Genomic DNA, 15,559 nt, shown 5'->3' on the forward strand with positions numbered 1-15,559 from the left:
ATTTAATGAATGCGCTATTGATAAATAATTTGTTTCAAGTTTGCCGTTTACATTTAATGCGTTAATTCCTTCTTTAACTTTTGATTTTTTGTTTATATATGCATAAATTGCTTTTGGGTTATTTTTAACGTTTAAGGCGATGGTTGTTTCATATAATTTAATTTGGTTCTTAATTTCTTTTTTTACTTTATTTCTAATTGATTTGTATTCTAATACATTTCCTTTGTTTAAAAAACGATTATGTAAACATTTTCTCCAGAGGTTTCTTTTCTTTCTAATTAACTTTTTTAAGTAAGAGTTCATCCAAGGCGCTTTTGTTTTAACAACTCCCTTTGTAATTGTTGGAATGAAATATATAAGACCTTTATTGTAAATATCGACAAATTTGTTGTATGAAACATTAGCATCTAAATTTTTGAATTCAAGATGCCAGTCGTAGCTATTTAGCATATCGGAAAAGCCATTATAATTGCCGTATTTGTACAGAGTTATATTTTTTTTTACTGTTTCCGTTTTTTTTAATTATTTCTAAAGCAATACAAAAACTTTAGGATCTGATGACCGTGACTAAGTGCACCCAAATTATCAAAATGATTCAAATCAACTATTCTTTGGTAAAAAAGAAGTTGCATCTTTAGTTTGTGATAAAGGGAATGTATTTTGAAAAATGGCAGGAATTTACACAAAACAGAAAAAAAATACTCTTAGAATGATACTGCATCTGATACATCTTAGAAAGAGCTTGATTAAAAATGTAAAAAATAAAATGTTATACAACTTCTGAGTTTTCCTAATAAGTTGTGATCTCTATAAGAGTTATATTATGAAAGTAAAAAGAAAGGAGCAAAAAGTGTCACAGAAAAGAAAAGCTATTGAAAAAGAGAAGTCAACAAAAGAAAATATAAAAAAAGATAGATCCAATGTACTGCCAGAATTTGATAATGAAGACAAAATTTTCAATAAAAAAGGAAGAAAGTGCTATTACTATACAGGGAAAAAAATTAGGATATATGAACACCCTAAAGTTTCTTTAATGGCTTATAGGTTAAATTTATCCAACAGGTAAAGATCTGGCATCATTTTTGCTGTAACTGAAGCATTAGGCAACAGTTGGGATGAAATATCTATCTTAAAAAGCACAGCAACCATATCAGGTAATAAAATTTGACAGCAAGTTTTTGATGACATTAAAAAAAAAAATTCATTTCACCCACATACTCTTCTATTCATTGGGATTCAAAGCTGGTATCTGAGGTAGATGGTAAAGTAGAATGCTTGGCTGTTGTAGCAACAGGAAAACTAAGTGTGCCACAAGGAAAATTGTTGTGTGTATCCAGAATACCTAATACAACTGGGAAAAGTCAGGCAACAGCAACCATAGATGTTGTAAAGACCTGGAAACTAGAAAAAACGCTTGAAGCAATTTTTGATACAACTCCATCAAATTCAGGTTGGATAAATGGGTCTGCAAAGTTAATTAAAGAACACTTCATTAAAAAGTAACTTTGGTTTGCCTGCAGACACCATATCTTAGAAAGAGTTATGTCTTTTATTATTTTAACAATTTTCGGAGAATATCGATCTCACAATTATGAGTTATTTAGACACTTTAAAAATGATGTATGGCCTAAACTTTCATTAAATTCAGACACCACTTTAAGAAAAATGAAAACTGAGGAACCTTTATTAAAGATCAAACAAGCAGAAATAAAAAATTTTTTGCCTGGTGTACTTAACTGGAAGTCTCAAAAAATATTAAAAGATAATTATCAAGAATGTTGCCAAATTGCTTTGCAATTACTGAATGCAAAACAAATAAATGTACAGTGGCGTAAACCTGGTGCTTTTATGCTAGATGGATGTTTAATTTTTTATACATCAAAAATGTTTGCTTTTGCTGAATTGGCAGAGTATGAAGAAAGTTATATAGAAAAATTATCATGGTTTAGTAAATTTATATTGCTATGCAAAATCTACTACCAAAGATGAAGAAAAGCTCTTTCACAGATACAATATATAATCAATTTAAAAACGCAATTTTCGAAAGTTTAAACAAAGCTTTTTTTCATATTTTTAATACCTTTCAAATACTTTTCAAATATTGCTGTCATAAATTTTCAAAAAATGAATATTATTTTGAATTTCTTTGTACTTAGTCCCAGTTCAGTCCCAGTTCCCACAGTTAATATCAATTTATACCAATGATTTATTTTCTTGTCATAAAAATAAATTTCAATAGCAAATTTTGAAATTATTTATCAAGTAAATTTCTTTTGTTTTAATTAAAAAGTAAAGTTCTAAAAATTGATTATTTTAGGCAGAAAAATATCATAATTAAGGTGTGTGGGGGGGGGGGGGGGATATCATAAAGAATAAGGTGTCTTGGTTGGCGAATTTATTTTGAATAAATTTTTATTTAGTTTTAGTATAAACAACTCTATATAAAATTATTTAAAAATATGAACATAATTAAATATATTAATAGATATACATTGGACAAAACATTTGCAACCAACATCGAACAATGCTAAAAAGCGTTCCTAATTTTACATGTCTTAAAAACGAAACGAACTATATTACCACAGCAAACAGTTCAGGAGTCTGGAGTCATCGCATGCCATGACATGAGCAATCAGCTGACAGGTGACAGCGCACAGGCAGAATTTCGTTGACAAGTGCCATTTTGCAGCGGACAAAACAAGTGCAACTTTTTTGGTTTGTTTCATATTCTTAAGTCTGGTCTGTGTCAACGTCACGGAAGTTTTTTAACAATTAAAGGAAGTATCCAGAAGTTTCCAGAAGCATGCAGAAGCTTCCAGAAGTTTCCAGAAGAAGCATCCAGTAGCATCCAGAAGTATCCAGAAACATTCAGAAGCATCGAAAAGAAGCATCTAGAATCTTCCAGAACAGGTTCACACAGGTTCATTTTACTATATAAGAGACATGTAAATCGACATGTAATTCAGTCAGTATATGGAAGTCAATCAGTCAGTATTATCAAGACAGTTTATCGAAGTGAGTTTTATCAAAGTGTTTTATCGAAGAACATCAATACAAGAAGTGAGATATAACAAGTGTTTCATTACATCAATACAGTCCACATCCAACCAAGACGTTGTGTTCCACAGAGCATTATTGTATCATCACAAGGTAAATGTAACACGGTAAGCCTTGAGAAGTGTGATTATTTATTTTTATTATTTTTATGACTTCAAGTGCAAAAGTGGCTCCCGACAGTCTTGGATTGGAACTAAGAAAGAAAATTATTGGCCACTACATAAGTGGAATGTCACAAAAAAGTATTTGTGATAAATATCGCGTGAAAAAATGGACTGTATCAAGACTATGTTCCAAATATCGTTCTACGGGGAAGTTGGCAGCAGATAACAAAGGTGGAAGACCGCGTTCCACCACTTCTAGAGAGGATTCTATGATCGTCAGATCTGTCAAGAAGGATCCCTGGATATCATCAGTCGAGATACAAAAGTAATTAGAGCTGCCTGTATCGGACCGAACAATCAGACAACATGCTGTTGAAGCCGGATTGTTTTCTCGACGCCCTGCAAAGAAATTGCTGATTTCACTAAAAACCAGAAGAAAAGACTCCTGTTTGCTACATCTCATATTGACTGGAATGTGCAGAAATGGCGAACTGTCCTGTTCAGTGATGAATCGAAGTTCAATATCATTGGGAGCGATGGCATTTGCCGTGTATGTCGACCGGCCTAAAAATATCCTGAAAGATGTTATGTTACCTCATGCTGAATGGAATATGCCAATAAAATGGGTTTTTCAGCAAGACAACGATCCAAAACACACTGCAAAAGTAGTCAAGCAGTAGTTTCAAGACAACCACCTATCGGTGATGGATTGGCCGCCTCAATCTCCGGATCTCAACCCTATCGAGAACCTGTGGGAGATCGTCAACCGCAGAATTAATCGTGAAGGTGTTCATAATAAGGATCAACTGTTTGAACAAATCCAAAAGGCCTGGGCAGCGATTCCACAAAGTTTCATTGATCACCTGATTGATTTTATGCCTCGAAGATGCAAGGCTGTGATCGACAACAAAGGATTCGCCACGAAATATTGATAGCGAAATTCAGCTTGGTCAACATTTTGTCGAGTTGCACTTGTTTTGTCCAGAAGGAAATCAACTTTTTTTAATACTTTTGATTAATTTATTAATTTTCGTGTACAAATAATGAACTTTGTGATGAATAAAACTTGAAGAACTTTGTCTCTAAACAGTTACATAGTTATTTCTCTAAATTGAAAAAATGCAGCACTTTTATATAAAGAAACTAAATTAGCATTATTTGGTTGCACTCGTTTTGTTCGATACTGTATGTAACAAGTTTATTTGGGATTATTTTAGGAAAAACACTTTAAAAATAGTTGTAAGGGGTTTATTTATAAATTTTTTTTTAAAATAGCATGTCATTAGGTTTTATTAAACTAAGCAAAACAAGAAAACTGTTAAAATGCGAACATTTATATATGCATTTATAATATAACTATAATATATATGCATTAAATATAATATAATATGTATGTAAATTATAAATTCAAAAATATATTATATATATAAATAATATATATTTTACTATTTTTTACTATTCTTTTAGTTTTTATTAAGTTTATTTTCATATGTTTATAGTTAATATTATTTTATATATTTTCGCGTTTTTATTAGTTAGTAATCAGCAAAGAAATAAGCTCCATTATTTTAAATTGAAAAATGTTATTAAAATTACTTTTATTGATTAATTTATTTTTTTAGCATTATTTTAACTTGGTCAAATCTGAATTGACTGATTTGTTGGACTTAAATGGGGAGCTTTGATTTGCTTTAATAAGCATTTAAATATTTTGCCAAAAACAAAGTGCAATTGAATAGTAAATTTCTTATATGCATTCTTTTTTAAAATAATGTATTGTAACATTTCTTACAACAGGCTTTAAAAAATTGTATTTAAATTAAGTTATATTATTGCATTAATAATGCAAATTTGCATTTTTGAATAATAATATTGCTTTAATGCAATATTGTAATTACAGGGTTATTAACAATTATATAGCGATTTATTAATAATTATATATCAGTTTATTAATATTTATATATCAGTTTATTAGTAATTATAGATCAGTTTGTTAATAATTATAGCGATTTATTAATAATTATATAGCGCTTATATATAATTTAATTTTTTAGAAATATATGATATATTCATCCATTATTACCATGTTATTTCATCAGAAAGTCATTATTATTTTAAATATATTTTTGGTTATTTTAGCTCCATGGAAAAAAGTTTTAATGAAAGTGAACCTGTCAGAAATATAAGAAGGAAAAAAAGAGTACCAATTTCATCTACATTAATTAAACAAATAAAAATAAGAATGGACAGAGGGGAAAGTATAGCTCAGATTGCCAATGCTACTGATTTGGGAGTATCCACCATTAGAAAATGGCAGGCTATAATATCAAGTAATAATAATCTTAGTGGTTGTTTTATTCTACTACAGAAAAGTGGCCCCAAGCAAAGCTCCAATTCTTGCGCTATGATGTTATCTAAATGCATTCAAGACGACAATTCACTTTTGCAGGGTGGAAGCAAGATTGTTTGAAAATAAAATTCTTATGATAACCAATGTAAAATTTCATAAATCAGAACTGATAATTTAATAATTCAGGGATAAGAATATTAAATATGGATATCTGCCCCCCATATTCTCCCCAGTTAAATCCTATAGAAGAAGTATTTTCATGTTTAAAGAACAGATATTACAAATTACGTCCATATCGAGAAACTAAATAAGATATTATTCAACACAGTAATATGATAATAATAGATATGAATGAGAATGTTGGTTTTATGGCTTTTTGTCAACATATGAAGCATTATCTTGATCTTGCTTTTATAGGACTAGAATTTAAATAAAAACTTAACATTTAACAAGACTTTTTATATTTATTTTACTGGATGTACTTTTTATTTCAACTAAGACAGGTATTTTATAAATAATATATAATTGTAAACGACCCACTATATAATAATAATAAACTGATATATAATTTTTAATAAGTGGCTATATAATTATTAATAACACTGTAAATGAAACACATGATTGCATTGCTGAATTATAATATTGAATTAGCATGTATATAATTGCATTTTTTCAAAGCTTAATTTTTTACTTTCTTTATTTAGTTAATTTTAAAAGAAGAGCTGGGAAATGAAAATCCTGATTTAATAAAGAAATGTATAAGTTTATTATTACGCTTCCAAGTTGCTTGCAAGATTGATGATTATAGAGTTCTTATTCCACCGAAACTTCCAAATTACGATCCAAAACATAAGGTGTGTCCGTAAAGATTGATTGATTAGACTGCAGTTACTACTGAGGTAGCCAGTTTATTTATTATAAACTATCTGCGATAAATAGACTATTTGGAAGTGAAATAATATTCTGGCTACCTCTGTAATAACAAGGTATAAAATCAATTTATTGCAGTGGGTTTTTTTAATAACCCGTTAGTTCGTAAGTACATAAATCAAAATTGCATGCGGAGTGGTACATTTGTTCCTAGTCTTTAAGATATAACTTATAAATTAATGTTTTAAAATGGTTACTTTTAATCTTAGCAAACTTTTGTTTGATGATTTTCATCTAAGTCATGTTATCACAAGGCATTTTCAGAGCATTTTTTCACAAGTAAAAATGTATTGCATAATACATATAATGCTAAATAAATACAATTCATAACTTTTTTAATATAACAACAAATATATAAAAGATTAGAAAAAGATCCTGAAATATAATTTATTACATATGAGGAGGAACAGCAATTAATAAAAAAATCTGATTAAACATAAGGTGTCACTCATATAGTTAAAAATTAGTCAATGGAGTGACATCTAAAAAAAAATTAAACAAATACACAAAAATAAAAAATCTATAAATAAAACATAGAAAGAATTTAAAAAAAAAAATAAGGAGAAAAAAAAAAAAACAAAAAAAAAATAAAATAAAATAAAGCACTAATAAATAAAAATAATAATAATAATTGTAATAATAATATAAAAAAATAATAATAATAATAATAATAATAGTAATAATATGAATAAAAAAACATTACAATTAGTAACTATAATATGTTAACTTGACTAAAAATTATAATTAATGATAAAAACTATGGTAAAAAAAACTATAGTAAAGTTTATAACGATGACAGAAATTATTAAAATAAACATAACATTAGCAAAAATAAGGACAATAACCATAAAACTGTTACTACAATAGAATCACTAACACAATCATTATAAATAATATTAATAAGATTAATAAAACAAAGTTAAATTGATGATAATAGTAATATTAGTAGTAGAGTATTAGAGTAGAGTTAAAAAAGACAGTATAAAATAAAAGTAATTATAGTTTTATAAATACAGTAATATAAAAAAAGCAATAATAATAAAAGATAAAATTAATATTCATTAAATATATACGCAAATATAAATTTTTTAATTTGGTTTTGATTAAGGAACCAAATTTGTTTCTTAAATTCTCTCTAATATTACAGTTCTATTATGGCTTTAAACTGTCATTTATGTAAAAAAAAAATTAGTCAAAATTCCCACTCAACTCAATGTAATATTTGTTTATTTTGGACTCATTAAAAATGTGGAAGGCTTAATGATACTAAGTACAGTTTACTAAAATAAAGTCGCATGTTGTGGAATTGTGTAAACTACACTAAAAGTGTCTTTCCTTTCACAGATTTAACAGATAACAAATTTAAATTGCAATTTTCTTCTAATAAAATTCTTAAAACTGATGATTTTAATCTATTCTAATCCTCTGTCTACAAACCTTTTCCCATCTTTTCATTTAAATAGTCTCTAATCAAATTAATAATTATGTTTTATTTTGTGTTTTAGATAAAGAAATTTCTTCTTTATTGGACATATTATGAAATTATGTTTGTGAATATTATGAACTAAGCAAATTATGTACACTTAACTTTAACAAAATAAACACTTTCACCTTTTTTTATCTAAACATATCATCGTTACAAAAACACTTTAAAGATTTAAACATGATACTATCATTAATTAATTTTGATTTTCTATTATTTGTATAACTGAAACAAGGTTAAAAAAAAAAAAACATCCTCAATTCATCTGATTCTCATTGATAATTACAACTTTGAGCACACACCAATCCTCTTGTGGTGGTTACTGTGGTAATTATAATTGTCAAAAAAACGAATATACAAACAAAGAGATGATTTAATGATTTGCATACCTAACTGTTGAGAATACATAATTGTTTTATCTATTTTTTTCTAAAAAGATTAATGTTATTGTTGGTTGCATTTATAGAGACCCTTGCATGGATATCAATACTTTTAATAATATCATGTCTGTCATACTTCAAAAATGTCCATTGAAAATAATTCTGTTTTCTTACTTGGTGATTATAATATTGATCTGATACAATCAAATAATGACATTGCGACGTCTGATTTTTTAAACTTATTTTCTTTTTATAATATTCGCCCTTAAATCACTTGCCGACTAGAATTACTGATCACTCTGCTACAACTCTTGATAATATTTTCGCTAATTTAATAACTAATGAAATTATTTCAGGATACTTGACAACTTCTGTTTCTGATCATATATCTCAATTTTGTATATATATATAAAATTGCAAACTTTGGAAAGGCATTAACATTTATTTTTTTTTTTTTTTTTTTAGATTATTCACCTCCCCAAGGCCCGAGGGGGCCGCTACAGTCGAGGAGGCTACTATTTTTTTGTGTTTTTTATTAATCTCAAAAATTATAATAAATCATCCCCCAACTGTTTGCAAGAAAATGAAATATATATAACTGACCTGACACTAATCTCTGAATCATTGAACACTTTTTTTACAAATGTTGCTCATAAACTCAAATCCAATATTCATTTGTCTTATGTTAACTAGCAAAAGTATCTAAAATATCCAAACTTACATAGTTTATTATTATCTCCAACAAATATTCCTGAAATTTCATCTCTTTTCTCTAAATTGAATCCTTGTCGTTTTGTTTGTGATGTTTTTATCAATTTACAAAAAGCTTTCGATACCTCTGACCATAGTATTTTGATTTCTAAATTAGAACATTATGGAATTTGCGGTATTGTAAATGACTGGTTTTGATCTTTTTTTTCAGATCGAAAACAATTTGTAATTATTAATAGCTTTAACTCTAGTAATAAATCAATTTTGTGTGGTGTTCCTCAAGGTTCTGTTCTAGGTCCTCTTTTATTTTTAATCTACTTTAACGACCTAATCAACTCTGTTCACTTCTCTTCACTTTATCTGTTTGCTAATGATACAAATCTCTTGCACATCAACAAATCGTATCATTCTTTATATAAAAATGTAAATTTGGATCTAAAAGGTATAGTTCACTAGTTAAATGCTAACCTAATATGTTCTAACACCAAAAAAAGTGAACAAACTTTTTTTTCATCTCTGAGAAAAAACTAAAAACTATTTCTTTAAAAATGTTGAAATCAAAATCAAAATAAATAATAATCTCTAGCTAATGGTATGCTTTCAATAATTCGTCATTATGACAATAAAGTTACACTTAAGAATATTTTCTATGCATTATTCTCATCTCATCTTAACTAATGTAGCTACATAGACAGATACATTTTTACTAGAAATATATTCAATGGAAAACTAAACATACCATCTTTTACAACCCAGAAGTATGGTTAGCATTCTATTGTTTATCAGTGCGCCTGTGAATGGAACAGGAGCCTTGTGTGCAATTTGAGACCAAAAAACTACATCAAAAGCACCTTTTCTCTGAGTTAAACAAAATTAATTTCTTTCCCTTATTTTACAATTCTTTTTTCTAGCTTAAGGAAAGCCTCTAAATTGTTTAGGGCTGTTGAAAGAATCTGATGATTTAGACAGATCGAGCATGACAACAATAGTAGCAACAGGTTTATATGAATCAAAAAGAGGTGGAGATCACAGTATACTCAAATCTTAATATTAGAAGCAGTAGGGTTTCCATTTGGTGAAAGATATATAAGCTAAAATTTCAGATGTAATGTTTACATTATTTTTTATACAACTTTTTTTAAGATCAAAAGGTCTGTTTGTCACAGAACTGCACATAAAATCAATATCTGTAAACACGTTTCTATCATAAGGAAATATAGCTGTTTTTTTAAATGCAACTATAATGTTAAAATGTCTTACTGCATTTCGAAATGCAATAAGACACTTTTAAACTTTTCTTTCAAACTTTAAAATCAAGTAGTTTAATAAAAACTTATTTATTGAAAATTACTTTTTGTTGGTTCTGCACAGTAACATGTCCAGTTTCATCAACGTTTATAATCTGTGTTCCATTTGTAATCCAGTTTCATCAACGTTTATAATCTGTGTTCCATGTTAGTGATCTTGCAAGAACATTTTTACTTTTTTAAAAAATATAGCTACATTGTGGGCATTTAATGATGTTGCCCTAAAAAAAGAACATCCTTCAGGTGTTCTAAAGGACATATCTGGATGATGTTTTTTAAAATTGTTCATCCATTTCAAACCTGCCATTGAGTCCTTGCACCACTTTTGTGGAATACTAATTTTATTAATAGTTGCAATCTCAAAAGTTATATGCCCACATTATTTTATTGGAAGGCCATAGAACATTCCTGAGCAAGTCCAAATATATTCATTCAGTTCTAACTTTTTCTCATCTGTGAATATTCTTTTAATATAGTAGTTTGGAGTCAATCTAATATTTTTATCAATCAGCATTTTTTTCCAATAACGACAAAGCGATGCATATGGGATGATGGAAGTTTTTGCTATATCTCTAATAACTTTTTCTTTTTTGGATTAAAATTATAACTTCTTTCATATCTTTACTGGAAGTTTTTGCTTTTAAGGTAGTTCTTTTCAAGTAACCCTTGAAATACTTTAAGTCAAATTTGATAATGTTTTTACGCAAAAGACAACACTAAGGTAAAACTTACAACACTAACGTAAAACTTATACTATGTACAAGTGAGCCACAGTTCCTCCTACCCATGAAGGCATGGCTCATTCATCCCCAAGCTGTGCAACTGAATTAAAGTGTTGAATGTACAATAATAGTTCTAGAAAGTGTTGAATGTACAATAATAGTACTATAAATTGTTACATTTGAGAGTACGGAAGGTAAAAAATGATTCTTTTGACAACAAATACGTCACTTTTAATTCCTTTTGACTTTCATCCAACATTTCCGTGTTGTCATAAAGTTAAAATTAGTTTTAATTGGAATTTAATCACTTTTAAAAAAAACGCAAAAATGCAAATTTAATTGACCAGAATGTTTTGAAAAACATTCTGAATGTTTTTAAAACATTCTGAATGTTATTAATAATATAAACAATGTTTTTCGTAATATAAAATACATTTTTTTTTTCTTTTTTAATAAAATGTTGTTTTTTTATACTGTAAATCATGCATGGAGTGTTGCTACATGAACTATCTTATAGCCTGCTGTTAAAAGGAAGTGCTGCTACATCGACTATCTTATAGCTTGCTGCTACAAGCGAGTGTTGCTAAATCGACTATCTTAGAGCCTGACTCACAACAGAGTGCTGCTACATCAACTATCTTATAGCCTGACTCGCAAGGGAGTGCTGCTACAGCAACTGAGGGTTTAGTTGGGGCAGGCAGTCTATTAAGTAATAAAAAAAAATTCCAGTTTTGCATTTTAACTTTTTTTTGTGTCAACAAAATACAGAAGAACTTTCTGACAACCAATTAGGATTTATATATATATATATAAATATATATATATATATATATATATATATATATATATATATATATATATATATATATATATATATATATATATATATATATATATATATATATACATACATACATACATACATACATTCATACATACATACATATATATACATACATACATATATATACATATATATATACATACATATATATATATACATACATACATACATACATACATTCATACATACATATATATATATATATATATATATATATATATATATATATATATATATACATATATATATATATATATATATTTATATATATATATATATGTATATATATATGAATATATATATATATATATATACACATATATATATATATATATATATATACATATATATTCATATATATATATATACACATATATATATATATTCATATATATATATATATACATATATATATATATTTATATACGTATATATATATATATATATATATATATATATATATATATATATATATATATATATATATATATATATATATATATATATGAAAAAAACGGAAAAAAACACATACTGAAACTTTTTAGTCCCTGTGTAATAAGACGGAAAAAAACACATACTGAAACTTTTTAGTCCCTGTGTAATAAGTCCCTGTGTAATAAGTCCCTGTGTAATAAGTTCTCGACCACGAGGTAATCCACTGTTATTCAGAGTGGTAGCCCTCTTACCAAATATAAAATATCAGATTGAGCAATTTGTAAATCATTGATGATAATGACTACACCATATTCAACTGACCAACTTGCAGCTCTAGCAGCCAACTGGCCAGGCCTTGGTCAAGGTAACCATTCAGCTGCTTCTCAAAAGCTTGATGCTACGATATCAAAACTAATAGCCACAGTCAGCATGCTTCTCACCCGTGTATCTGTTCTTGAAACTGAAAATATTACTCTAAAAGCAAATCTTTTTCAACAGCCAAAGTCAGCATCTCCGAGCTTGACCACAACTCTTAACTGGGCAAGCGCAGTCAAGCACGGTTCAGAAGCCAATAAAGCAATTATCACAGCAGTCAACGAAAATGCTAAAATTGTAGAAACAAAATCAAAAAGAGCTATAGTTATCGGTCTTCCAAAATCCTTTGACAATAATCAGAGGCTAATTTCAGTTCAAAGTATGCTTAAAAAACTTAACTATAATGTTGCTTTTAAAGTTGTTGGGCATTTCACAAAAAAGATCAACAGCACCACCAGTTTAACTACAATAGCACCTGAACCAAATGAATTGATCATCATTGAATTTGACTCGAATGAGCACCGCAATGATCTCTTATCTAATGCAAAGCGACTTGCCTCAATAGATGAATTAAAATCTGTCTACATTCGCCCAGACCGTACACCTCTCGAACAAGAAACATAACAAAACGCTTTCAAAATTGCAATGGCAGTAAATCCTCTTCTTTACCTAAAATCCTATCTAAGATCGACGATAATCACGCTAGATTTTCCAACACTCAAGAAGCAGAACAATTCCTCATTAAACAACACCCTGCGATACAATATACGATCAAAACTGAAAGCGAAAATAGAACTCTAAACTTCCTCGATTTAACCATAATAAATAACAACAATGGAAATTACGAGTTTGAAGTTTACAGAAAGGAAGCCATTTTTAATATCCAAATTAAACCTTACTAAAATCTTTTTTTTTTTTACAACTAATACAATACATGACATAATATAATGCAACGTAAAAAATTAAAAAATGTATATATAACATAATATCACCACGTATCACCACGTATAACATATCATAATAAAAAGTAGTTTAACAAGTATAACTACCAGGTCTATAAGGATGAAATTTTTTTTCAAAATACAACACTATTTTCTAATGAAAAAGTAAAAAGATTTTATTCAAAGTATTTGCCATTGCTTTCTAAACATTTTGACCACCTTTCTGGCAATTTGTGGATACCACGCCAATAAAACTGATTGTTTTTTGAAGCAAACCAATCGGAGACCCATTTTTTGACTTCTTCGAAGGAATTGAAGTGTTGCTCATTTAATGCATGTCCTATCGATGAAAACAAATGGTATTCGGAAGGAGCCAAGTCTGGTGAATACGGCGGGTGAAGTAACTCTTTCCAGCCAAGTGATGTTATCGTTTCCTTGACCGCTTTTGCTGTTTGACTCGGAGCATTATTATGCATCAAAATTACCTTTCGGTGTCTTCTGGCCAATTCTGGTCAATGCATGGTTCAAATTGATCATTTGTTGTCGGTAGCGTTGCGTATCAACAGTTTTGCCAGGTTTTAGAAGTTCATGATACACCACTCCCTTCTGGTCCCACCAAACACAGAGCATTGTTTTTTTTCCAAACCGATCAGGCTTTGCAGTCGATGTTGATGCTTCTCCTGGATTTACCCATTATCTTTAGCGTTTGGTATTCTTAAAATAAATCCATTTTTCATCACCAGTCACAATTTGATGCAATAGTGACTTCCTTTCGCGTTGTAACAGCAACATTTCTCATGTGGTTTTTCGCTTTTCCATCTGCCTGTCATTCAATTCATGTGGCACCCATATACCGCGCTTTTGGATCTTTTCCGTAGCTTTTAAACGGTCAGAAATTGTTGGTTTTGAAACATTTAACATTTCTACCATTTGTTTTTGAATTAAATTGTCATCTTCATCCAGTATTGCTTGCAATTCTGTGTCTTCAAACTTTTTTGGTGGTCCTCCACGTTCTTCATTTCGCACATCAAAATCATTATCTCTGAACCGTTGAAACCATCTTTTGCATGTTGCTTCTGATAGAGCATAATCACCATAAGCTTCGACAAGCATTCGATGCTACTCTGCAGCACTTTTCTTCAAATGAAAAAAAAAAATTAGTGCTTTCCGCAAATCATCATTTTCTGGTACAAAATTCGACATTTTTAACACGATTAAAAAATATGATGTTGTTTTTACAATGACTTGATGTTTACTAAATATGTTTGACAGATGTCATAGCAACAAAATTAAAAAAAATTAAGGCCCGTTCACAACAAATGTTCTCTATCGATACATTTGTAACTCGACGCTCACTTCATGCTTATAGACCTGGTAAGTATAAGGTAAACTAATAGTGTTTCTTATCATAAAAACTTTCAGTATTTTTAAAAAACAAAAGAAAAAAAGATAAGACAAGAAATTTTTTTGTTACTTCAGATATATATACATGTTGTTGTAAAGGAAAACTTGTAGAAGTCTAAGAAGACTTATCATCGAGTACCTCTTTAAATGGTTAAATAAAGTCTATTTTATATTTATATATAGTCAAAAGTGGTTAAACAGTATACAGTGATACACAAATATTTTAGTATAAATTTTGTAGTTAAGTTTAATACATGTCAATATAATTGTTGATATTAAGTATGAGGTGTTTTAATTTATTTTTCAAGTCGGCAGGATTGTTTAATACTTTAAGTTCTATATTTTTGGATATTATTTTGTTATTTAGGTACGGACCCCGGGAGGAAATAGAAAACCGTGAGAACTTTGTTGTTCTTTTGGTCAGTGTAAAGTTGCCTGTTGATCTTGTTATATATCTATTAGATTTAACTTGAAAGAAGTTATCTATAAAATGCGATAGGGACTATTTAAGCATGAATAGTACATTTTGGTAGATGTTCATTTGGTAAACATTTAGAGCATTCGAGGTTTTTAATA

General features: G+C 28.5%; 1 protein-coding gene across 1 annotated transcript in view; it reads left to right on the top strand.

Moving 5' to 3' along the window:
* Window positions 1-6,365, top strand: part of LOC136083035 (uncharacterized) — a 69,809-nt gene extending 63,444 nt beyond the window's left edge. Inside the window, exon 12 of the mRNA XM_065802444.1 lies at window positions 6,216-6,365. The gene's annotated coding sequence lies outside the window, so the exon portion shown is untranslated. The remainder of the gene's footprint in view (window positions 1-6,215) is intronic.
* Window positions 6,366-15,559: the final 9,194 nt, after the last annotated feature.

This window comes from Hydra vulgaris, chromosome 08, assembly GCF_038396675.1.
Source record: "Hydra vulgaris chromosome 08, alternate assembly HydraT2T_AEP".
Classification (NCBI taxonomy): domain Eukaryota; kingdom Metazoa; phylum Cnidaria; class Hydrozoa; order Anthoathecata; family Hydridae; genus Hydra; species Hydra vulgaris.